Genomic DNA, 27179 nt, shown 5'->3' with positions numbered 1-27179 from the left:
CAACAATGAAACAACGACCTGTACATCATGTCACAACTCCACACATATAGGACAATGTACCAGCACAGTTCAAAACAGTGGTAAGACTACAAACATTACATTCCATGACAACAAATCTCTCGATTCCATATCTGCACCACAGCAAGCAACCAACCCAGCTTTCAATAACGAGGACATACAGAGTCAATACCGCAAACACAAAAAAAAAGTCTGGGGCTGACAACAAGCTGCTTAGACCATTCAAACACCTAGAATAGAATTCCTACAATACCCACTCCCCTGCCCTAACCCCACCTAACCTGCATATCTTTGGATACTAAGGAGCAATTTAGCATGGCCATTTGACCGAACCTGCACATCATTAACTGTGGGAGGAAACTGGAGAATCCGGAGGAAACCCATGCAGACACGGGGAGAATGTGCAAACTCCACACATACAGGGTGCGATTCTCCGATTGCGGGACAGAGTGCCCGCACCATCTTGAACGCCATTGCGTTTCACGACGGCGCGAAACGGGCACTGGCAGTAGCGATTCTGGCCCCCACACTGTGCTGGAGTGGTTCACGCCGTTCCAGCCTCACTTCCTGGTGCGCACTGGGGGCAGCGCCAACCCGCGCATGCGCGGTGGCCTCACTGAATGCTCCAGCCCCGGCACAATATGGCGTGGGGTTCTGGGGCCGGACACGCAACAAAGTGGCCCGGGGGGGGGAGAGGCCGGCCTGCCGATTGGTGCGACCCGATCACGGGCCAGACCCCATCGGAGGCCCCCCCCCCCCCCCCACAGGCCGCCCCCCGGCCCTTCGAGCAGAGTTCCCCCCAGCAGCGACCAGGTGTGGACGGCGCCGGCGGGACTCTGCTTTTTCCACTCGGCCCATTCGGGCCCGTGAATCAGTGAATCGGCAGCCCCGCCACGTACAGCGGCTCACGACGCACCAAATACGCCGGCGCAAATGTCACCGTTTCGCCGCACCCCGGTGTCGGGGCGGCGTGGTGCGGTTGCGGCGATTCTCCGGCCTGGCACGGGTCTGGGAGAATCGCGCCCACAGTAACCCAAAGTTGGATTTAAACCCGGATCCCTGGTGCTGTGAGGCAGCAGTGCTAACCACTGTGCTACCACGCCGCCGTAGAGTGAGATGATATCCTCTGATCACAGCTTCACTTTTTGCCAGTCTCAGTCTCTCCAGCCACTTCCATATGCTTGGTTTAGGTTTGACAGACCAATTGTTCACAGTTTGACCAGTGCTTTCCTCCTGCATAGCCACATTTACACCATACACAATATGCTCTGTACTTAACACCTTTTAAATTAGAAACAGCTGATGATGTTCGACAGGAACAGAAAAGTCAGACTCCACCCTCTGACGTCAAATGGTGTGCTGCTGGGCAAATCAAAGTTTGTGGAGCTATCTGGTTAGGATGGTCAACTCTGGTTAGAGGCATTACTGGAGGTTTGACCACATGATATTCTGAGAGCACAATGCATGATCATTTGATATTTGACCATTTAATTTAATAACCTTAATTTCAATAACATTGTGGCTCCCATCTGCATAGCACTGATCCAACTAACATTACACTTATCTATTCTTCTATGCTCCTCGCCAATTTGCTTCCCTGCTCTCCAGTGTAACAGCAAAACCTAGCCCTGATTTCATCTGACATTCATGTGCACTTTCAGAGTAGTTGCTGGATAGTGATCAGGATTTACAATCTTGTGTCATAAATCATTGCCCAGTGAAGAAGGTCTGCTCTAATCTCCGCCCAAAGCCTCTTTGTAACTGTTCACTTGAAAATGTGTGGAAGTAGCATAGATTAATTTGTCTTCTAATTATCATAGAATTTACAGTGCTGAAGGAGGCCATTCGGCCCATCGAGTCTGCACCGGCTCTTGGAAAGAGCACTCTACCCAAGGTCAACACCTCCACCCTATCCCCATAACCCAGTAACCCCACCCAACACTAAGGACAATTTTGGATACTAAGGGCAATTTGTCATGGCCAATCCACCTAACCTGCACATCTTTGGGCTGTGGGAGGAAACCGGAGCACCCGGAGGAAGCCCAGGCACACACGGGGAGGGTGTGCAGACTCCGCACAGACAGTGACCCAAGCTGGAATCGAACCTGGGACCCTGGCGCTGTGAAGCCATAGTGCTAACCACTATGCTCCCATGCTGCCCTCAAGGTGCTTGCATGTTTATAGGTGTTAGTTTCACTTTACACTTTGCTTGTATTGTAATTAAGGGTTTACGACATAAAAGTAATTGCATGCTTTAAAAAAATATTAACCGTTGCTTAGCCAACCAGAGACCCACACTGAAAAGCAGAAGCAGTTAGAATTCAGTTAGAACCAGATAACCCAGAAGAAAGAAGCTCTCACATAAACTTCCATTACAAGCAGGATAGTACAGTGATGCAGGGATGCAGGAAGCAAGTCCCAGAATCTAAAGAACAGTCAGGACCATGGAATGAGAGTTCCAGGAGAACAAAGAACAGAAAGAGAAAGACTCCCAGTAAAGGACAGGACTGCAAGTTGCAGACCTGGAGATATCAGCTAGTGAGAAGTCAGACATCTGGGGGGCTGGATTATCCATTCCTGAGACTAAGTGTTGACGTTGGGGCAGGATTCGTGGACTTGCACGACAGCAAAACTGGCACTGCACCTGGACTGATTCAGCGACCGTTGAAGCACTGGCGCCATGTGAAACACGATCAATTCCAATGAGAAATGGTGCTGGATTCGCTATTGACACTCAGGAGGCTGACAGGCTGCAGCAGCATATACACACTTCACTCCTCACACACACCGTTCCAGCCAACAAGATGGCACTGGTTGGACTGGAGCACGCCCATCCCGCTGTTGGGTCGGCTGGGGCCAGAGGGCACCTAGCGGGGTGGCCTGGGGGACATCGATATGACCTGTGGCCCATGGTTCACTGTGGGCAGTCATCAGCGTGCACAGCTGCATGGCTGCCTTGCAGGCTGCGGTAATTGTGTTCCTTCCCGTCCACCCGACCCCACAGCCCACCTCCTGGCCACCCTCCGCTACTCCCCACGGCTCTGGCAGAAGCCCCCCCAGCCAGTGGCACAACTGTCAGCAAACTATGATGATGTTTGACACTTTCCGTACTCCCTCTCTCTCCCTCAGCAGCCACGGCGCCTGTTCCACGATTATTAAAAGCACAAATGAACCTCGTCGTCGGGAATTCGCCCCAATGGAGGCGGAGACCCGGAGAGTACCGGGTCAGGCCCCCTAATGATATGCCAACGGTGTTCACTGTACATGCGGAGTGGAATGCATTGACACCGCAGTCAAGGCACCGGAGAATTGTGATTTGGCGTGAAACAGGCGCCGGCCACGATTTTGTGTCAAAATCGATTCTTCGCCCAATTGCCTTTCATGATTTCGCCGTCCGCTACGGAGAATCCCCCCCTGAGGTAAATCAAAAGTTTGGTGATACCTTAATACAGCCTATGAAGCAGTGGTGTGTTGGCTTGGCTCGCTACCTGAGGGATTGTGTGAAAGCTTGGCTACACATAGCAACCCAAGGCAGAGGAACACTGAAAGGAGGTTGAACTACTAGGGTGGCACAGTGGTTAGTACTGCTACCTCTCAGCTACAGGATCCGGGTTTAATTCCAGCTTCAGATCACTGTGTGGAGTTTCCACTTTCTTCCCGTGTCTGCCTGGGTTTCCTCCAGTTTTCTCCCACAGTTGAATGTGCAGGTTAGGTGGATTGGCCATGCTAAATTGCCGCTTCGTGTCCAAAAGGTGAGGTGGGGTTACTGAGTTATGGGGATAGGGTGGAGGTGGGGTCTTAAGCAGGGTGCTCTTTCCAAGGGCCGGTGCAAACCCGATGGGCCAAATGGCCTCCTTCTGCACTCCAGGGATTCTATGATTCTATGTGGATTCTTGGTGAAGGCTCGGGAGAAAGCTTTGTTTGGGAGAAGATTCCAAAATGTATTCCTTGAAAGTGGCATTTGGAAACTCTCATGTGAACGTCAGAGTTCCAGTGAGACAAGCTGGTTCACAAAGTAGCAAGTATCTAGGGGATTTGATGAAATCCACAGAAGTTGTTTGAGGTGACATCTGTCACTTGGTTTCAGAGAGTGGTGCATCTGAGCACATTTCACCTATTGGTTTACATGGACTGTGCATTTACTGAGAATAATAGATTATAGGGACTCGATTCGTCGGCCCCCCAGCCACGTTTTTCCCGACGGTGCGCCGTTTGCTGGCAGTGGGATTCTCTACTGATGCTGCTTGTCAATGGGATTTCCCATTGAAGGCACCCCACACCGCCATGAACCCTATGGGTGTGTTGCTCTGCCTGCAGGAAAAGAGAATCCCAATGGCCGGAGAATTCCCACTTATGTATTTTGTAACTCGTGTTATCTTTACAAATTTGTATATATATGTAAAGTTAGAGCTGCAGTGAAGGAGCAGTGTATTATAGTTATTCCTTTGTTAAAAATTAATCGGCAGTCCTGTGACTCTTATACACGTCTCTAAACAAAAAATAAAAGTTACAATTACCTGACTGCCCTATAGTAATATCAGCCAGGATCATAACGGCATTGTGGTCAGGTCTTAAACCTGACACCTGACTTTCAATACGGTTTGACCTGGGCTTATCATTGGGCAGAACTAATAGTGGGTTAAATGATCCATTTTACCTTGAATTAAAATAGACCATTTAAAAGATAACCATCTTATAAAACCTCACCTCATAACACTATCAATATTCAACACAGCCTAAACTTTGAGTTCTGGACTTCAAAGGTAATGCAAAACAATTACATTGCTTTAAAAAAAAATTGTTCATGGGATGTTGGTGTCGCTGGATAGGCCAGCATTTATTCCCCATCCCTAATTGCCCTTGAGGGGGAAGTTAAGAGTCAACCACATTTCTGTGGATATGGAGTCACATTTGTCAAAACTGTGTCATATGTAGACCAGACCAGGTAAGGAAGGCAGATTTCCTTCCCTCAAGAAATTAATGAACCAGATGGGTTTTTAACCACAATTGTTACCTGGTCATCATTAGACTTTTAATTCAGATTTTTATTGAATTTGAATTTCACCATCTGCAGTGGCAGGATTTGAACCTGGATTCCCAGGGCATTGCTCTGGGTCTCCAGATTACGAGTCCAATGACAATACCAGTAAGCTACTTCCTCTCCTTACAAGTTGTAGCGCACAAAGACTCACGAGAGACGAATAGAGATGAAGTCGATGAGGCTTTATTAAGCGTGACTTGTTCCCCGCAGTTCAGTAGCTGACTGGCCTGCGGGGGAGAACTCCAGGTTCTTATACTCCGCCTTCAGGGCGGAGCTAGAGGTCAACAGCCAACCAGGACCCGGGATCTGTCAGCCAATGACATCACGGCTTCACAGTCCCACATGACCCCTAATGCATACTACCACATTCACCCCTTGTTAAAAATGAACCCGGCGGGGTGGTGCTTCGTATGGTGGTAAGGGTTTACAAGGCTGGTCCTGGGAGGAAAACTTTTGCATGTACAGAGGTTTTTTTTTTTTGTTTTGAACTATTTGCATTAAAAGGGGGAAAAGGAAAACGTTCTCGTTACAGTCCACAATATAGTAGTGTTACATTGATGCCACAAGTCGGTCGGGCGGTCTGGTCGTCCTCGTCGATCGCCTCGGCCCCGGTGGTGGTGCTTGTTCCCGTGTTGTCGTCTCCGGGAGCCTTACGGTTTCTGCTTCCGCTTCACTTGTGGTCGGACCTGGGAGGAGGACCGATCCCCCCGGGAAGGGGGCGCTCGCGGGGTGCGCTGGTGGCAGGGAGGGGGTGATTGGTGTCGGGGGGGTGTGTGTGTTGCCGGCGGGCGCCAGATCACGCAGGGAGACCGTGTCCTGTCGGCCGTCGGGGTACTCCACGTAAGCGTACTGCGGGTTCGCATGGAGGAGGCGAACCCTCTCGACCAACGGGTCCGACTTGTGCGCCCGCACATGTTTTCGGAGCAGGATGGGTCCTGGGACCGCCAGCCAGGTCGGCAGCGACATTCCAGAGGAGGACATCCTGGGGAAGGCAAGGAGGCGCTCATGAGGCGTTTGGTTAGTGCTAGTACACAGTAGCGACCGGATGGAGTGGAGAGCGTCCGGGAGGACCTCCTGCCACCGTGAAACTGGGAGGTCCCTGGACCGTAGGGCCAGTAGGACGGTCTTCCAGACCGTGCCGTTCTCCCTCTCTACTTGCCCGTTCCCCCGGGGGTTGTAGCTGGTCGTCCTGCTCGAGGCTATACCGTTGCTGAGCAGGAACTGGCGCAGCTCGTCACTCATAAAGGAGGACCCCCTGTCGCTGTGGACGTATGCGGGGCAACCGAACAGTGTGAATATGGTGTTAAGGGCTTTAATGACTGTGGCCGCTGTCATGTCAGGGCAGGGGATGGCGAAGGGGAAACGGGAGTACTCGTCCACCACGTTCAGGAAGTATATGTTGCGGTCGGTGGAGGGGAGGGGCCCTTTGAAATCCAGACCAAGGCGTTCAAAGGGACGGGAAGCCTTGATCAGGTGCGCACCATCCGGCCTGAAAAAGTGCGGTTTGCACTCTGCGCAGATGTGGCAGTTCCTGGTGACTGTACGGACCTCCTCCACAGAGTAGGGGAGGTTGCGGGACTTTATAAAGTGGTAGAACCGAGTGACCCCGGGTGGCAGAGGTCCTCGTGGCGGGTTTGGAGGCGGTCAATTTGTGTGTTGGCACATGTGCCGCGGGATAGGGCGTCGGACGGCTCGTTCAGCTTTCCGGGACGATACATGATCTCATAGTTGAAGGTGGAGAGCTCGATCCTCCACCTTAAGATCTTGTCGTTCTTAATTTTGCCCCGCTGTGCATTATCGAACATGAAGGCTACCGACCGTTGGTCCGTGAGGAGAGTGAATCTCCTGCCGGCCAGGTAATGCCTCCAATGTCGCACAGCTTCCACTATGGCTTGGGCTTCCTTTTCCACTGAGGAGTGGCGGATTTCTGAAGCGTCGAGGGTTCGGGAGAAAAAGGCCACGGGCCTGCCCGCTTGGTTAAGGGTGGCCGCTAGAGCTACATCGGAGGCGTCGCTCTCGACCTGGAAGGGGAGGGACTCGTCGATGGCACGCATCGTGGCCTTTGCGATATCCGCTTTGATGCGGCTGAAGGCCTGGCAAGCCTCTGTCGACATGGGGAAGGTCGTGGTCTGTATTAGGGGGCGGGCCTTGTCTGCGTACTGGGGGACCCACTGGGCGTAATATGAAAAAAAACCCAGACAGCGTTTTAGGGCTTTTGAGCAGTGCGGGAGGGGAAATTCCATGAGGGGGCGCATGTGTTCGGGGTCGGGGCCTATTATCCCATTGCGCACTACATATCCCAAGATGGCTAGCCGGTTTGTGCTAAACACGCACTTGTCCTCGTTGTATGTGAGGTTCAAGGCTTTAGCGGTCTGGAGGAATTTTTGGAGGTTGGCGTCGTGGTCCTGCTGATCGTGGCCGCAGATGGTCACGTTGTCGAGGTACGGGAACGTGGCCTGCAACACGTGTTGATCAACCATTCGGTCCATCTCTCGTTGGAAGACCGAGACCCCGTTTGTGACGCCAAATGGAACCCTTAGGAAGTGGTATAATCGCCCGTCTGCCTCGAAGGCTGTGTACTTGCGGTCATTTGGGCGGATGGGGAGCTGATGGTAGGCGGACTTGAGGTCCACGGTGGAGCAGACCTTATATTGGGCAATCCGATTGACCATGTCGGATATGCGGGGGAGAGGGTACGCATCTAGTTGTGTGTACCTGTTGATGGTCTGGCTATAGTCTATGACCATCCTTTGCTTCTCCCCTGTCTTTACTACTACCACCTGTGCTCTCCAGGGACTGTTGCTGGCCTGGATTATGCCTTCCTTCAGTAGCCGCTGGACTTCGGACCGAATGAATGTCCGGTCCTGGGCGCTGTACCGTCTGCTCCTAGTGGCGACGGGTTTGCAATCCGGGGTGAGGTTTGCAAACAAGGATGGGGGCTCAACCTTGAGGGTTGCGAGGCCGCAGATAGTGAGTGGAGGTATTGGGCCGCCGAATTGAAACGTTAGGCTCTGCAGGTTGCACTGGAAATCTAATCCCAGTAATGTGGGCGCGCAGAGTTGGGGAAGGACGTAGAGCCTGTAGTTTTTAAACTCCCTCCCTTGCACCGTTAGGGTCACTATGCAGAAGCCTTTAATCTGTACGGAGTGGGATCCTGCAGCTAGGGAAATCTTTTGCGCACTGGGACGGATGGTCAAAAAACAGTGTCTTACCGTGTCGGGGTGGATGAAGCTTTCCGTGCTCCCGGAGTCGACCAGGCATGGTGTCTCGTGCCCGTTTATCAGCACCGTTGTTGTCGTCGTCTGGAGCGTCCGGGGCCGTGCTTGGTCCAGCGTCATTGAGGCCAGACGTGATCGTAGTGTTTGAGCTTCTTCCTCGAAGCCCGTGGAGCCGTCGACACTGGGGTCCGTTGTTGCCGTCCAAGATGGCGGCGGGGGTGAACAAAGTGGCCACCCCCATGCATCGCACATGGCTGGGGGGTCACAAGATGGCGGCGGGGTGGACAAAATGGCCGTCCCCATGCGTCGCACAGGTCTGGGGGATCCCAAGATGGCGGCGCCCCTCCTCCCCTCGTGGTGGCCGGGACCCAAAATGGCGGCGCCTGCGGGTCGCACATGGGGCGCTGGGGGGGTTGGGGAGCGTCAGAAACGCACAGATCGCCTTGTTCTCCGGGGACAGCGGTACCCAAACTGGTTGCGCCTGCGGGTCGTACAAGGGGCGCTGGACAGCGGTGGCCGGGACCCAAACTGGTTGCGCCTGCGGGTCGTACATGGGGCGCTGGGGGGTTTGGGGAGCGTTAGAAGCGCGCAAGAATCCTTGTTCGCCGGGGACCGCGGCGACCTCCCGGGACCGGCACACAGCCGCGAAATGGCCCTTTTCCCCGCAGCTCTTACAAGTCGCTGCGCGGGCCGGGCAGCGCTGCCGGGGGTGTTTCGCCTGGCCGCAGAAATAGCAGCGGGCTCCCCCGGGACGACTTGGCGTCTGAACCGCGCAAGCCTGTGGGGTGGGGGGGAGGGGGGGGTTTGTCGCGACAGGGGGTCCACGGAGCCCAAGGGGCTGCCGCGCGGTCGGGGCCGTAGGCGCGGGCGTTTCGCGCGGCCACATCTAGTGAGGCTGTAAGGGCCCGTGCCTCTGAGAGTCCTAGCGACTCTTTTCTAAAAGTCTTTGGCGGATTTGGGAAGAGTTCATACCAGCCACAAAAGCATCACGCATCAAAATGTCCGTGTGTTCCATCGCGTTTACCGGCGGGCAGCTGCAGGCCCGTCCCAAAATTAGTAGCGCGGCGTAGAAATCATCTATCGATTCTCCGGGACTTTGCCGTCTCGTTGCGAGTTGGTAGCGTGCGTAGATCTGGTTCACTGGGCGAACATAGATGCTTTTTAGTGCTGCGAACGCCGTCTGGTAATCTTCTGCGTCTTCGATGAGAGGGAAAATTTCCGGGCTTACCCTCGAGTGCAGGACCTGTAGTTTCTGGTCTTCTGTGACCCGGCCGGGGGCCGTTCTGAGGTAGGCCTCAAAACAAGTCTGCCAGTGTTTGAAAACTGCTGCTGAGTTCACTGCGTCGGGGCTGATCCTCAGGCATTCCGGGATGATCCTGAGCTCCATAGTTCTTTTAAGCACGCTTAATAAATTGTAGCGCACAAAGACTCACGAGAGACGAATAGAGATGAAGTCGATGAGGCTTTATTAAGCGTGACTTGTTCCCCGCAGTTCAGTCGCTGACTGGCCTGCGGGGGAGAACTCCAGGTTCTTATACTCCGCCTTCAGGGCGGAGCTAGAGGTCAACAGCCAACCAGGACCCGGGATCTGTCAGCCAATGACATCACGGCTTCACAGTCCCACATGACCCCTAATGCATACTACCACACAAGTTCAATAAAATAACCAGATAATGGTTTATTTTTAAAAATAAGCAAGCTCAACAAAGTTTAAAATTTAAAAAATCTGAGTAAGCAATGAGATAACTATGTACTCCCAAGATGAATGGCCTTTGAGGCCTATTTGCCAATGGTGTGCCTTCTAAATTGCATAGAAGGGGCTGGTTTAGCACAGGGCTAAATCGCTGACTTTTAAAGCAGACCGAGGCAGGCCAGCAGCACGGTTCAAATCCCGTACCAGCCTCCCCGAACAGGCGCCGGAATGTGGCGACTAGGGGGTTTTCACAGTAACTTAATTTGAAGCTTACTTGTGACAATAAGCAATTTTAATTTCATTTCATTTTATTTCATTTCCAGGTGTTATGAACAGGGATAAGAGAGAATTGGCATGCATTTCTTTTCCTTTACTATCCTTAATTGATATGTTTTGAAAAGGGAGATGTGTGTATGTCTTGACATGAGTGTGGGGTTAATATGAATAACCAGCAGCAAGCTTTTATGGATTTAGATAAATGGGATTATTTGTTTGCGCTTCACCCAAAAGTCTCAAGCTATGTGTCATTTGGCATTCACATACACCCACATCCACACATAAATACATATTCAAGAGAAAAAAAGTTTAAAAGAATAATGTACTTTTATGAGTTGTAACTTTTGAAGTATTCACATATATACGTGTTTGGCTCATCTTAAAAAATTAACCCTACATAGCAAGCCTGGTGAAGAAGGCATTTTTACTCCTGAAGCATAAACCAGGTAGATTCAAAAGTCAGAGTCATATAATCAAGATTATTGCAGGATTCCCCAGAAGAGATTAATTTTCAGCAGGTAATAAAGTTAGTTACTTGTGGTCATCTTACTGGGTGATCAGACTTCTATACTGGTGGATTTGAAACTGAACAGAAGAGGAGATCTTATGATGTTGCAGTCTCCAGTTTTAAGATGTTGCTGCCTTTGTCGCTGCTGTTTCATACTGTGTGGTTTTCAGACTGACTGGTTTCTCCAAGGATCTTGGGGTCATAATATTTGTTATCTGAGGGCAGTTTCAATCATATGATCATGTGATCAATACTTATAGTGTCCATCCAGAATGGTTTGAAGTTCAAAGCCATTGCCACACAATGAGAGATGGATGGTGATCCCATACACCTAATTTTGATTAATTAGTTTTTGCAGCTCTCTTTTGATGAGTATCAAGCTTTGGGCCCGGGTCTGGGAGTGAATAACTTTTGAGTTTTGGATAAGTTCACAACTAATAGATGTGAGGTGCAATTCTCCGTCGGCTGACGTCGGAATCAGGAAACATGATTGGGCAGAGAATCGGCTTTGATGCTGAAATCATGGCGGGTGCCGGTTTCGCGCCAAATCATAATTCTCCAATGCGTCGACAGCAGCGACAATGCATTCCATAACGCACGTACAGTAAATGCCGCATATCATTAGCGGTCCTGACCCAATATTCTCCAGGGCCTCCACAATGCTCCCCCTCCACTGGGGCGAATTCCCGATGGCGAGGTTCACTTGTGCTTTTAAAAATTGTGAAACAGATGCTGTGGCTGCTCAGGAAGCGAGAGGGGGTACGGAAAGTGTCCAAAACCGCCATGGTTTCCTGACAGTTGCGGTTCAGGTGCCTGGACCGCTCTGGTGAGGCCTTGTAGTATGATGCTGGGAGGGGCATACATCGTGGTGACCTGCTGCGTCCTCCACAACATTGCACAGCAGAGGGGCGCTTGCTGGAGGAGAAGGATGAATGTCAGTCCTCGTCCAATGAGGAGGATGTGGGGGAGGGCGAGGATGGGCAGGACATGGGGCCCAGGCTGTAGGGGAGGCTGCACGATGTGTGCATCAGGGATAACGCGCATGGGACGCTCTAATCGCCTCCAAGTTCACTGCCTGGGGGGGGGGTCTGGCCAGGGGCACGGACACCACATGCCAACCTCCCGTCTGCAACCATCTCCATGATACCTATCTGCGATGGGGGTGTGAGCCCCGGGTTTGGAGTAACAGAGGGTCTGCCCATGGCATAGGGGATGATGACAACCCGCTCTGCAATGAGCTCTCGTGCTCCACATCATTTGTCAATGTCTAATTCCTGCTCACGGTAGCACTTTCCACTGTCCACCTGGGTGATCCGTGCCTGCGAGCTGGCCGTTCCATCACACGGTCCCATTAGTTCCCTGTAGTGGTGGAGGTGGGGGTGGTGGGGGCGGGGGCGGGGGGGGGGGGGGGGGGGGGCGGGGGGGGGGTGGGGGTGGTGGGGGGGGGGTGGAGGTTGGAAGGTGGGACACCGGAGCTGTGAGCGCCGGCTGAACTGGGTGCCTGAACCAAGCACACACCCAACATCCGTCAATTCCCCTCCCCATGCCCCCTCCACAGTCAGTTCAGACCAGCCCAACCGCATACCCTTCTGCAAGAGCACCGAAGCAGGTTGCAACAATGGGAACAGGCATTCAATATGACAACATATATACAGATTTGTGCCCTACCCCCTATAACTAAACTGTGCCCTGTACCTATGCCAATGAACTGGTGTCTAATTTTCTGGCCTTTCGGGCCCTAATATGATTAGTTGGATCCCCAGATGGTACATCAGGAGTGAAGGCGAACTGCTGTTATTACTGCCCTGGGGGGACCGGGTTTTGATGGGCCCGGCTGTGGCTCGGGTATCCCAGGTGGTGTGGTGCCACCCTGTTCGACCCGCTGCCCACCAGACGCGCCAGGGACAGAACGGGGTGGGAGTCTGAGGTGCTGCGGTGTTGTGGCACCTCCCATATGGTAGTCACCAGCACTGCCCCAATCACATCTTCCTTCCTCGGGGTGCCCGATGGCCCTTGGGTTACTTTATGGGGCGGTGATGCAAACAGAGCTAACCCCTGAGGCTCCCCCACCACCTGTCACTGCCAGTCCTTTAAGGCCCGCTCAGGTCTTGGCCAGGGTCTGCTTGCTTGCGGCCATAGACCACAGGGAGTGGTCCACCTCCATCTGGGACTGGGCCACATCATGCATTGACTGTGCCACCACCTTATGGTCTGTGCCATATCAGCCAGCGCCTGGGCAATGCTGCCACCACTCTCAGCCATGGCCTGCTGTGACTGGGCCAAGCTGAGAAGCGCCACTGCAATGTCCAGGTGGCTCTGTCACATGGCTGCCTGAGTGTGGGCAGCCTTATCCTAGGTCTCGGCCACCGCCAGCACAGAATTCCCCAGGACTTGGACATGCTGATCGACAGCCAAAACCCTCGCCCCCAAGGCCTTCACCATTGTCGCCACCCGTGTGGTGTTGGCCTGGGTGGCACACATGGCCGCCATCACCTCCTGCTCCTGCAAGCGGTTGAACCCCTCCAGTTGCGCCTGCAGATGCTTGCCGACAACCATCATGTAGTCCCTGGCTCTGCGAATGCATTTCCACGATCAATGGGACTGTCCATTCCAGAAGCTCGATAACCATCTGGATGGCAGCTAGTCCTTGGGGTCGGCCTGCCCTCCGACCGTCCGCCCCCTTGGGAGTTCGCACCTTCACCTGCTGTACCGGAGCATCTGTGTGGTGCGCACCAGATAGTGCCCAGGAGCCTCTTCACTAAAATGCCCAACCAAGGTAAGTGCCTCTGGGATAATGGAGGGTGTTGGAGAAAGCTGTGACGGGAAATCGGTGACAACATCGCACTCGAGTTCCAGGGTCCTGGCTTTCAGGCACATGGGTCCCCTCTGTGTCAGTATCGTCGCCGCTGCTTGGCTCCTGGGGTTCAGGCTGTGGCTGTGGCGAGGGACACCAGAAGGGCCCGCCCCATCACCAGTAAATCCTGCAAGGCGCAAGACAAGGAGCATGATTAGACCCTGGACCTGGGGGTAGTGGGGGTGCTGGGGTGTGGGGGTGGTGTGAGTGTGGTGTGCGCATGAGGGTGATGTGGGGGTGATGGTGATGTGGGGGTGAGGGTGGCGTTGGGGTGAGGGTGGTGTGGGGATGAGGGTGGTAGGGGCTGTTGGGGGGAGCGGTTTGACACACGTGCCACAGGGAACCGCAACTCAACAGGGTCTCACTTCCGCTCCGGCGACTGCCCATGTCCAGAGCCCACTGGTCTGCCGCGGCGAGAGGCCGCAGGTCCGGCGGTCCCCTTCCAGTCTTCGTCGCTAATGAGCCTTCTCCTGGGGGGGCGGGGGAAACAGAAAACGCATTGTTAGACAACATATGGGGGTTGGTAGCGGGTGGCTTTAGTGGCCCAAGCACCCAGCCATGGTGGCCAATATGGGTGCCAGCATGTGGTGCAGGGTGGGGATTCGGATGCCCTCGGGTTGTGGGAGATGTAGAGTGTGTGGGGCGGGGGTTAGTGCCAGGGGCACAGTGTTGCCTACTCACGCTGGCTGCCTGAGGAGGTTGTGCAGTATTTTTTAGCACTGCCGGCTGTCTGGATGGTGTTGTTTGTGGCGCTTACAGCCTCTGCCATCTGCACCAGGCACGGTGGCAGCTGCCTTCCTGGGCTAGGGTACCTGCTCTCCTCCACGTCATCCATGAAGGTCTCAAGCTTGACATCAGTGAATCATATGGCCGCCAGCCTTGCTGCTGGTGCTAGCCCTTTGACAGTCGCTGAATCGGTCCTGGTGTGGTCCAGGTTTGCTGTCATGGAAGTCAACAAATCTTGCCCTGGCATCAACACATACTCTCAAGAATGGCGAACCTGCCCCAAATGTTTCATCTACTTTTCAAGTCTGCTGTCCCACTTTAAATCTAGTTCTCTTAACTCCAGACACCTTAAACATTCTTTCTTTCCCACTCCCAGGTTATCTGGACTGCAACTTGTACTTTAGGAAACCTGCCTCTTTGCAGTTCCCATCCTGTCCAGTCTTTCTTGTGGCAGAGTTGAAACATGTTCACTCCCTAAGGTCCTGGGCGGGATTCTCCGATCCCGCGCTGGATCGGAGAATCGGCGGTGGGGGACACGAATCCCACGACGCCGCTCCGACGCCGGCCCGCCGATTCTCTGCCGACCGGAGAATCGGCGCCAATGGTGCTGGGGTGGTTGACGCGGCACCGATCGGGGGGCGCTCAATGCAGCCTCCCCCGGCGATTCTCCCCGCGCGATGGGCAAAGTGCCCGCCAAGTTCGGCTACGCCCGCCGGCGTCGTTCTCGTGTGCTCCTACACGGCGGGACCTCGGTGTTCTGGCTGCGGGAGGTGGCCTGGTGGGTGGGTGGGGGGGGATCCGACTCCGAGGGGGGGCCTGCACGGTGGCCAGGCCCGAGATCGGGGCCTACCGATCGGCAGGCAGGCTTATCCCGGTGGTGGCCTCTGTTTCTCCGTGCCGGGCTCCTGTAGGTCTCCGTCATGTTGCGTCGAGGCCAGCATGGAGTTGGCAACCACGCGAATGCGTGAACTCGCGCTGGCCGTGCTCGCGCCCGCATTGGCAGCTGGACCTGCGTGAAGCACTCCACTGCCGTGCTGGCCCCCTGTGCGGTGCAGGATCGCTGATCCTAGGGGCCAGATGATGCCGTCGTAAAACGCTCCGGCATTTAAGACGGCGGCAACACTTAGCCCCAGGATCGGAGAATCCCACCCTCTGTCTCCAAAAACTTTCCAAAAATTCAGCTAAAACTAAAACTTAAAAGTTTGTCTACCTTACAAGGTCCCAGTTGTTAACCAACAGCTCATACTTCCGCTGGCCAATTTATTTATTCTTCACGCCGTAGCCCTCTCCAAGTTCAATCGAAACACAATTGGACCTTAACCAACCCCGACACATACAATCACCTTTGTTCAGCCTGAATTTAACATGGTTTTAGCCTTCCCAGGCACAGAAACATTAAAATTAAACCAACTTAAAATTTCTAATATTTACCAAAACTAATCTAATTCCCTGACCGGGATTCTCCGAGACGCCGTGGAGTTGACGCCGAGACGGCCAGCGACGCCGGGACCCGGTTCTCCGGCGACTGGAGAATCAGGCCAGTCGGCGCGCGCAGTCGATGCAGCGGCAGTCGGAGGCCATTGAAAGAGGCCCCCGCGGCTGTTCTCCGCAGTCAACTGGCGTGGTTCACGTATGGTTCCACCCGGTGGGAGCTCGGCATCGCGGCTGCGGTGGCCATCCTGGTGGGGGGGCAGGGGGATCAATCTCCGGGGGGTCCTCCACGACGGCCAGGCCCGCGATCGGGGTCACTGATCGGCGGGCGTGCGGGATCTGGGGGGGGGGGGGACTACCTTCTTCCACACTGGCCCGCTGTGTGGCTCCGCCATGTTGTGTGGTGCCGGCACGCAAGCAGCCGGCACGCGCGTGCGCCGGCCCACGGCCGGCTGCCACGCGCATGCGCGGACACACGGCGAGCAGTGCAGGGCCGCGTATGGTAGCTGGAGCAGTGCGGAGCACTCCAACGCCGTGCTGGCCCCCTGTGGCCAACAGAATCGCTGGGACAAGTGGCCCGTTGACACCGGCATGAAACACTCCGGTGTTTACGCCGGCGTCAACACTTAGCCGCGTTTTCAGAGAATCCCAGCCCCTATATTTTCCTAAAGGAAGGAAATCTGCTGTCCATAGGTGGTCTGGTACACCAGATCCATAACAATGTGGTTGACTCTTAAATACCCCCTCAATGGGAATAAGAAAAACCTAATTGGGCTTCTATCAATATTATGGTTTGTACAATAGTCACATTTAGAAGATATCCAATGTAGTATTTTATGAATATCACAGAGAAGTGGGCAGGTTATGAGGTGTGATAATACCATAAGTGCTACGAGAAAGATTCAAGTAGTTTATACTCATTAGACCTTCAAAAAGTAACCTCTGCTACAGTTATGGGCGAGATTCTCCGACCCCCCGCCGGGTCGGAGAATCGCCGGGGGCTGGCGTGAATCCCGCCCCCGCCGGTTGCCGAAGTCTCCGGCACCAGAGATTCGGCGGGGGCGGGAATCGCGCCGCGCCGGTTGGCGGCCCCCCCGCTCGATTCTCCGGCCCGGATGGGCCGAAGTCCCACTGCTAAAATGCCTGTCCCGCCGGCGTAAATTAAACCACCTACCTTACCGGCGGGACAAGGCGGCGCGGGCGGGCTCCAGGGTACTGGGGGGGGCACGGGGCGATCTGGCCCCGGGGGGTGCCCCCACGGTGGCCTGGCCCGCGATCGGGGCCCACCGATCCGTGCACTCTTTCCCTTCCGCCTCCGCCACGGTCTCCACCATGGCGGAGGCAGAAGAGACTCCCTCCACTGCGCATGCGTGGGAAGCTGTCAGCGGCCGCTGACGCTCCCGCGCATGCGCCGCCCGGAGATGTCATTTCCGCGCCAGCTGGCGGGGCATCAAAGGCCTTTTCCGCCAGCTGGCGGGCGGAAATTAGTCCGGCGCCGACCTAGCCCCTCAATGTTGGGGCTCGGCCCCCAAAGATGCGGAGCATTCCGCACCTTTGGGGCGGCGCGATGCCCGTCTGATTTGCGCCGTTTTGGGCGCCAGTCAATATGTCAGTGTCAGCCAATGTCAGCTGAGCCGTCTGGGATAGAGAATTTCAAAGATTCCAATCCATCTGAATGAAGACATTTCCCCTTATCCCAAACCTAAATGGTCAACTCATCCTGTTTAGCCCCTTTATTTCTTGATTCTCTAGCACGAAGAAACAGGCTCTCAGAAACTAATCTGTCAAGCTCTCTCAGAATCTTGGGCGGGATTCTTTGTCCTGCCGGGCACGCCCCCAGGATTCTCCATCTCGCCAGTTGGCCAATGGGGTTTCCCATTGTGGGCAGCCCCATGCCGTTGGGAAATCCCCGGGCTGCCAGCACAATGGAGAATCCCGACAGTGGAGAATCCAGCCCCTTATATTTCAAGGAGATAAATTCAAATTCTAAATCAAGATTATCTCTCATTTTTCTAAACTCCAGTTAGCATAGGAACATTCTATTCAATCTCTCGTCATAGGAGAAACCTCTCATCCCAGAAATCAATCTAATGATCTTGCACTGCATCCCAAAGCAAGTAGGGTTGGAGATCAAAACTGTACACAGTACTCGTCATCTCTGCAAAGCCATGGACAATCGAAGCATGACTTCCTTAATCCAACCCTTTTACAATAATGACTAATGTACCAGTTACCTGGATGTTAATCTTAGTTTTGTGTGTAAAGGCACCCAAACCCCTTTGAAGAACATTTAAAAGTTCCTTACTATTTAACAATACCTGTTTTGATAGTCTTCCTATTGAAGTGAAAACATCACGGGTTGGATTCTCCATTTGGGAGACCAATTCCCCACGCCGGCGTGAAAACGGTGGTGTATTACGCCAGGAAAACTGACGCAAAATGACCACCGATACCCTGCTCCGGGTTGGGGGGGGCGAGCGGCAAGGCAACGTAGAGCTCCCAGCTCTAGCTGGCGATATGGCCCGGAGCATTGCCGGATCCGTGGCCGCGCATGCGCATGGCGGCGGGGCCTGCAGCGGCCGTGCCATGCTTCATGGCGGACGCAGCCCAGGGATCCGGACCACAAAAATAGTTCCCCCTTCGGCTGGCTCACATGCCCTGGACCGCACCCCCCACCCCCAGTGCCCCCAGCCCCGAATAATGCCCCCTCCTGACCGCGGATCGGCCCTCCCGCGACTGTGGCGGCCAGCCGGCCGGTGGCAGAGCATTGTGGAGCGGGCCTCAGGCAATGGCCTGATACCGTGGATACAGCGTGCAGCGTCCTCCTAGAATACGCCGCTTTTCAGGAGGCGGAGCATCGCCGGGTGTTTTCCGCCCCGTCCCCAAATGCAATTTCGGCGTTGGGAATCTGAGAATCCAGCCCCACATTTCCCTCATTATACTCCATTTGCCGCCTTTTTGTTCACTCACTTAACTGATTCATATCTCTTTGCAGGCTCTGGGTCCTCACAACATATTTTTCCACCTAGCTCTGTACCATCAGCAAATCTGAATATATTACATTTGGCCATTTCATCTAAGTCATCAAAATAAATTGCAAATAGCTGAAACTCCACCCTTTATCCTTGTGGAAGGCTACAACAACAGTCTGCCAACCTGCAAGTGACCCATTTATCCCTATTCTGTTTTTTACCCTTCAACAAATCCTCCCCAAAATGCCCAAATCCCATGGACCATTACTTTGTGTAACAATCTTTAATGATGCACCTTATCAAATGTTTTTTGAAAATTAAAATACATTACATTATTTGGGGCGGCACGCTGGCATAGTGGTTGGCACTGCTTTTCACAGCGCCAGGGACCAGGGTTCAATTCCGGCCTTGGGTGACTGTGTGGCGTGTGCACTTTCTCCCCGTGTCTGTGTAGGTTTCCTCCGGGTGCTGCGGTTTCCTCCCACAGTCCAAAGGTGTGCAGGTTATTGGATTGGTCATGATAAATTGCCCCTTCAGGTGCGGTTACAGGGTGGGGGATAGGGCCCAGATAGGGTGGTCTTTCAAAGGGTCGGAGCAGAGTCAATTGACTGAATGGCCTGTTTCTGTACTGTAGGGATTCTATGGTTCTGTGACATCCACTGGTTCTCCTTTAGCTATCTTGCTAGTTACATACTTAAGAACTCTTAACAGATTTGTCAAAAAGAGAGAGAGGAAAGTAAGAAAGACTTGCATTTATATAACGCTGTTCAAAATCATCGGTCATACTGAAGTAGCTCTCAAGTGTAGTTCTGTTGTAATGTAGGAAATGCAGCAGTCAATTTGCAAAAAGAATACTCACAAACATCACTGTGATAATCTGTTTTTGGTTTGGTTGATTGAGGTGTAAATATTGGCCAGGACCTTGGCAATAACACCCCTGCTCTTCTTCAAAACCATAACATGGAATCTTTTATATTCGCCCAATCAGGAAGATGAGACCATGGTTTAAAATCTCAACCAAAGGATGACACCACCAACAGTAAATGTTCCCTCAGGGCTGCTTTGTGTGTCCGCTTTGAGTTTTGTACTTCAGCTCTTGGGTGGGATTTGAACCCAGAATGTTATGACTCAAGGGATGAGCGTGCTACCAACTGAGCCACGGTTGATATGTTTCCCTTTCATAAATTCCTGTTGACTCTGCTTAATCATATTAGAATTACCAGTTACGGTTTTCAACATGGTTCCAACAAGTGATATCAGGCAAACTATCCTGCTCGCTCTCTGTACTGATCTTTTTGAATAGTGATCTCACATTTGCTACCTTTCACTCCACTGGGACTATTCCAAAATCGAGGGAATTTTGGAAGATTGCAACCAGTGCATTCACTATTACTGAAGCCATCTCTTTTAGAACCCGAAGATGGAGGTCATCAAGATCAGGGGATTTGTTGTCTTTTAGTCCCATCAATTTCTTCAGTATTCCTTTTTCTCAAAATTAATTACTACCAACTCTGCACTCTCAGTCTCTTGGTTCACCTTATTTCTGGTATGCGCAGTGGCACCGGCGCCAGTGCACGCATGCACAGTGGCGCCGGCGCCAAAGCACGAATACGCAGTGGCTCCCTTCTCCTCGCCGGCCCCAACACAACATGGCATAGGGCTAAAGGGGCCAGCGCGGAGGAAAGGAGGCCCCCAGCCCGAGAGGCCGTCCGCTGATCAGTGGGCCCCGATCACGGGCCAGGCCACAACTGAGGCCCCCCCCGGGGCCGATTTCCCCCCACCCCCACAGGCCGCCTCCGGACCCTTCCACGCCAAGGTCCCGCCGGCTGAGAGCAAATTAGAACGGCGCCGGCGGGACTCAGGCAGACAATCGGCGAGGGGGTCCGCGATGAACGGTCCCTGACCGGCGCCGCACCGACTACGCCATCATTGCGCAGAATCCCGTCCCAGCGTCGGGGCGGCGTGGCGCGATTCGTGCCGGTCGCGGGGATTCTCCAGCCCGGCCCGAGAGAATCCCGCCCCCTGTTTTGGATACTGTGGGGTGTTTTGTTATGCTCTTGACGTAACATAAGCTGCTTCCTTGATGTGCACTCTGACAAAAGAAGGTTCAGGCTTGGAGATAGCTTTCACACATTTATTACTGTTAACAATTCTCCTACTTGGATTTGTCTCTACTGTTAATCCTTCTATAACTACTCAGACTGACAAACCAGTCTGCTACAATCCACGTGGTAGGAGTGATGTGTTTCAATCAACCCTGTGTACTCACTGAGTGTCTCCACTGGAAAGAGACTGAGCATATGTGATGTGTCCTTTTATATGGGTTGGTGTAATGCCATCCTGTGGTAGTGTCACCTCTGTGTGTATCATGACTGCCCATTGGTCGTGTCCTATCTTACTGATCTATTGGTTGACTGTCTGTGTGTCATGTCTCTGGTGTTCCCTCTAGTGTCTAGGTAGGTGTAGTGTATGTACATTAACCCTTTGTGCACTTACAGTGATGTATATCACCACATGGGTGAGATGACTGTGTGAGGGAAAGCAGTGGCAGCCAACTTCATGGCACCATGGGTGGGTCTGCTGCACAGGAGTAGGCCATTTAGCCCATCGAGCCTGTCCCGCCATTCAATGAGATCATGGCTGACAGGTGACCTTACTCCACATACCTGCCTTTGGCCCATATCCTTAATAGGGAAGGAGAAAAAATGGAAGGACAATAGTGGTAGGAGATTTAATTGTAAGGGGAACAGCCAGGCATTTCTGCGACTGCAAAGGAGACTCCAGGATGGCATGTTGCCTCCCAAGTGCCAGGGTCAGGGATGTCACTGAATGGCTGCAGGGCATTGTGAAGGGAGAGTGCAAACAAACAGATATCATGGTACATACTGGTACCAACGATACAGTAGAAAAAGGGATGAGGTCCTGCAAGCAGAATTTAGGGAGCTACGAAGTAGATTAAAAAACAGAACCCAGAAGATAGTAATCTCTGGATTACTTCTGGCGCCACTTGCTGGTCAGTATAGAAATAGGAGGTTAGTCCAGATGAATGTACATCTGGAGAGATGGTGCAGAAGGGAGGACTTTAGATTTCTGAGACCTTTGGGTTCACTTTTAGAGATGGTGGGACCTGTACAAGGCGGGCGGGTTGGACCTGAACTGAAATGGGACCAGCGTACTTGCAGGGAGGTTTGCTAGTGCTGTTGGACAGGGTTTAAACTAACTTGGCGGGGTGGGGGGGGGGGGGGGGGGGTGGGGGGGGTGAGATCCTGACAGAAGTTTCAGCAGGGGGAGATACACAGCTAAAATTAGAAGAGACAGGAAGTGAGTCAAGAAGGCATAGATGTTATAGGCCAGTTAAGTCACAAGGGAGTTTTACAAGATTGGATGGTATTTATTTTAATGCAAGGTGTCTGACAAACAAGGCAGATGCTTTGAGGCCGCAAATTAAAATTTCCGGGTATGGTGGCTGTCACTAAGACATGGTTGGGAGAGGGGAAACATTGCAGCTCAATGTTCCAGGATATAGGATCTTCAGATAAGTCAGGAAATGAGATAAAAGAGGATGTGTGTCACAATTTTGATTGGGGAATCACTTACAGCAGTATGGAGGGACGACACCTTAGAAGTGCTCTTCAAATGAAGCTATGGAAAAGGACAAAGATGGGCCAGAAAGTTCTAAACTTGGGAAAGGCTGATATTAATAGGATCAGATATGATTTGGCCAGAGTGGACTGGCAGCAGACACTTTCAGAATCCCTACAGTGCAGAAGGAAGCCATTCAGCCCATCGAGTCTGCACTGACCCTCAGAGGGAATACCCTACATAGGCCCACTGCCCTGCCCTATCCCCATAACCACACCTAACCTGCAGATCTTTGGACAATAAGGGGCAATTTAGCACGGCCAATCCATCTAACCTGCACAACTTTGGACTGTGGAAGGAAACCAGAGCACCCGGAGGAAACCCACATAGCCACAGGGAGAAAGTGCAAACTCCACACAAGATAGTAGCCCAAGGCCAGAATTGAACCCAGGTCCCTGGCGCTGTGAGGCAGCAGTGCTAACCATTGTGCCACCGTGCCACCCCATTACTTGTCCCATTAACACTCTCTGGCACAATGGGTAACTGTCCGTGTGGAGTTTGCTCTTTCACTCCGTGTCTGCGTGGGTTTCCACCGGGTGCTTGTTTTCCTCCCACAGTCCAAAGATGTGCCGGTTAGGTGAATTGGCCATGCTAAATTTCATGCTAACAAAAGGTTAGGTGGGGTTACTGGATTCCAGGGATAGGGTGGAGGCGTGGGCTTAAGTAGGGTGCTCTTTCCGAGGGCTGGTGCAGACTTGATGGGCCGAATGGTTTCCTTCTGCACTGTAAACTCTATGATTCTATGAACCTTGCACCATCATCCTATTGTCATTTTATGTCATTTAATCTTCTGGGCTTCCACCCAATCAGAGATATTTAATTTTATTCATTCTTCCATTATTCACGCTTAGCTTACTTAAATGTATGAAATCTCTAACTTTACCAGTTCTGATGAAAGATTATAGTCCTGAAACGATAACTCTAATGTTTATTTTTTCCACAGATGCTGCCAGTTCTACTGAGTATTTCCAATGTTTCTTATTTTTATTTCAGATTCACTGTATCTGCACTACTTTGCTTTTTGTTCTCTCCCTATTCCTAAATCAAATATGTAATTACATATATAATAATATGGATCAACTGTATTTTGATTGATCAATGTAGTTCTAGGGTAGTAAAAAGTTTTATTTCGATATAGGTAAACATAGTTTAAAAAGTCACCCAATTAACAATATTCAGTATATTTATTCAGCAGTCATAACAAAAAGGACAATATTTAGAATCATGGAATCATAGAATGGTTACAGCCCAGAAGGCCTGTTGTTTCTGCGTTGTCTCTCTAAAGGAGCAATTCACATAATGCCATTCCCCTGCCTTTTCCCTGTAGCCCTGCAATCCCTTTTCCTTGTCAGATAATGATCCTTTTGAAACCCTCAGTTGTCCCTACCTCTACCTCACTCTCAAGCAATGCATTTCAGATCCCAACCACTTGCTGCATGAAAACGATGTTTCTCTTTTTGCCATTGTTTCTTTTGCCAATTACCTTAAATCTGTGCCTATGGTTCTTGATCCTTCCACCAAAGGGGACAGTTCCTCTCTATCTACTCTGTCCATAATTTCTCTCTACTCATAATTTTGAATACCTCTATAAAATCTCCTCTCAGCTGTCTCTTCTCCAAGAAGAACAGTCCCAACTTCTCCAATCTTTCTACGTAACTAAAGCTTCTCATCCATGGAATCTCATGAATCTTTTCTGTACTCTCATTCTCCATTAAGTGCCTTCACATCCTCCATTAAGTGTAGTGCCCAGAACTGAAAATCATACTCCAGTTAAGGGAAAATTAATGTTTTATACAGGTTTAACATAACGTCCTTGCCTTTGTACTCTATGGCCATATTGATAAAGCCCAGGATGCCATTTTCTTTATTCACTGCTCTCTCAACCTGTCCCACCATCTTCAATCATTTATGTACATATACATGCAGATCCCTCACCTCCCGCATCACCTTTAGAATTGTACCCTTTATTTTATGTTGTCTTCAGAATTCTTCCGACCAAGAATTATTCACACTTTTCTACATTATCTTTAATCTGTCACTTGCCCACCCATTCCAACAACCCATATTCTTTAGAAGCTCTACACTATCCCCCCTGTGGTTCACAATTCTTTAAGTTTTGTATCATCTACAGATTTTTAAATCATGTACCCTGTACATCAAAGTCTAGGTGATGCATATAATATGTATAGTACATCAGTCAGAGCAGGGGTCCGAACACCATCCTCTGGAGAACTCCATTATAAACAGTCCTGCAGTCTGAAAAACATTGATTATCCATTATCCTGTTTTCTGTCACTCAGCCAATTTCTTATCCCTGTTGCGACTGTCCCTTTTATTCCATGAGCTCTAACTTTGTTCGAAAGTCTCTTATGCGGGACTTTATCAAATACACTTGGAAACCCATGTACACCACAGCAACATTAGTCTTAACTCCCTCTGTTACCTCATCAAAAGCTGAAGCAAGTCAGTTAAACACGGTTTTCCCTTAACAAATCTATCCCGATTTTCCTAATTAACCTGCATTTGCTGAAGTGGCTAGATTTTGCCCCAAATTATCAATTCCAGAAGCTTCACCTCCACCAAGGGTAAACTGACCTGCAGTTACTGAGCTTTCCTTCTTACCCTTTTTTCTACAGGGGTGTAACATTTGCAATTCTCCAGTCCTCTGGCACCACCCCTGAGTCTAAGGAAGACTGGAAAATTATGGTCAGTTTCTACATAATTTCCACTCTCACTTCTCTCATTATCATTGAATGCTTCTCATGTGGCCCTGATCTTTTCACCTTTAAATACAGACCAGCCTATTCACCTTTTCACCTTTGAGTACAGATCAAGTGCCTGAGTTACCTCTTCTTGTACCATGATCTGGAAAGCATTTTCTCCCTTGCTAAAGGCAGATGGAAATAATGAATTTAATACCGCAGCCATGCTGAAGCAAAGTACTGTACACACCCCTGACTGCATCAATGGGGCCGAGGTGGAGATGGTTAACAGCTTCAAATTCCTAGGGGTACACATCACCAAAAATCTGTCCTGGTCCACCCATGTTGACGCTACCACCAAGAATGCACAACAGTGCTTATACTTCCTCAGGAGATTAAGGGAATTCAGTATGTCCACACTGACTCTTACCAACTTTTACAGATGCACCATAGAAAGCATCCTATCTGGCTATATCACAGCCTGGTATGGCAACTGCTCGGCCCAAGACCGCGAGAAACTTCAGAGAGTCGTGAACACAGCCCAGTCCATCATACGAACCTGCCTCCCATCCAGTGACTCTATCTACACCTCCCTCTGCCTGGGGAAAGTGGGCAGTATAATCACCTCCTAAACTTTACGATGAACTCATCACTCAAGCCTGATCGCCTGGAGCTGGACCCACAGGCAGCCGATGCCACAGAAACTTTTGAGCACTGGCTAAGCTGCTTCGAAGAGTACCTCGCATCCTTTACCGAAGACTTCACAGACATCCAGAAGAAGCAGATCCTCCACGCATGGGTAAGCCCAAGAGTCTTTCTTCTCATCCGGGACACCCCCTCGTATGTGGAGGCAATAATGCTGCTGAAGGGACAATACGTGAAGTCCGTTAATGAGGTGTACGCTAGGCACTTTCTTGCCATGAGACGGCAACGTCCGGGGGAATCACTTGCAGAATTCCTGCATGCTTTGCGTGTACTCTGCGGGAACTGTGATTGCCGGGCGATATCGGCTACCCAGCACGCGGAGCTGCTGATCAGGGACGCTTATGTAGCGGGCATGAAATCAAATATTCCCCAGCGATTACTAGAAGGGCCTCCCAGAGACAGTGCAACTCTCCAACTCGCTGGAGATGGCCTCCCAGAACATGGAGGCCTATACCTCCGACCGGACGGCACCCTCATGGGCCTCGTGGGCGCAGCCATCATCCGACCCGGGTGTGATGCAAGCCTGTGCTGCGCAGCATCCCGCCAACGCCGGAGGCCCGAGGTGTTACCTTTGCGGCCAGGGCAGCCACCCCAGACAACACTGCCCGGCACGGAACGCAATTGCAATGGCTGTGGGAAGAAGGGCCACTTTGCAAAAGCCTCAGTTACATTCATCACTCATCGTGTGCTTATTGAAGACATATCAATTTATCAATAATCAGCTTATTCACTCTCCCAACTTCTTCCATTGGGCAGGAGATACAAAACGCAAAAACAGATTCAAAAACAGCTTCTTCCCCGCTGTTACCAGACTCCTAAACGACCCTCTTATGGACTGACCGATTAATACTACACTTCTGTAAGCTTCATCAGATGCTGGTGTCTATATATTTACATTGTGTTCCTTGTTTTGCCCTATTATGCATTTTATTTTTATTTTATTTTATTTTCATGTACTAAATGATCTGTTTGAACTGCTCGCAGAAAAATACTTTTCACTGTACCTCGTTACACGTGACAATAAACAAATCCAAATGCTCCCTGTCTCCATGTGTAAATCCCTCTTTTGGTCCCCGATAGACCCCACTCCTCCTCTTACCTCCCTCTTTTTATTGGTACGCCTATAGAAGACTTTTGGTTCCCTTTTCTGCTAGTTGCCGGTCTCGTCTCATATCTTCTGTTTGCTTCTCTCATTTGCTTTTTAATCCTCCTCTAAATCTTTTACATTCAGCCTAATTTTGTCATAAGCACCACATTTCCGCTTCATTTTAATCTTGATCTCTTTTGGCATCCAGGGATGTCTGGATTTATTTGTCCTACCTTTCCCCTTGGTGGGAATATACCTGGACTATCCTCAAACTCTCTCTTCTTTACAGGCAGCCCATTGTTTCGT

General features: G+C 51.5%; 1 protein-coding gene across 1 annotated transcript in view; it reads left to right on the top strand.

Annotated features, from left to right (window-relative positions):
• Positions 1-27179, top strand: part of gdap1l1 (ganglioside induced differentiation associated protein 1-like 1) — a 107115-nt gene that overhangs the window by 43513 nt on the left and 36423 nt on the right. The window lies entirely within an intron of this gene.

Source organism: Scyliorhinus torazame, chromosome 8 (genome assembly GCF_047496885.1).
Source record: "Scyliorhinus torazame isolate Kashiwa2021f chromosome 8, sScyTor2.1, whole genome shotgun sequence".
Classification (NCBI taxonomy): Eukaryota; Metazoa; Chordata; class Chondrichthyes; order Carcharhiniformes; family Scyliorhinidae; genus Scyliorhinus; species Scyliorhinus torazame.
The sequence above is the reverse complement of the archived record's forward strand: the minus strand, read 5'-3'. Positions and strand labels throughout refer to the sequence as shown.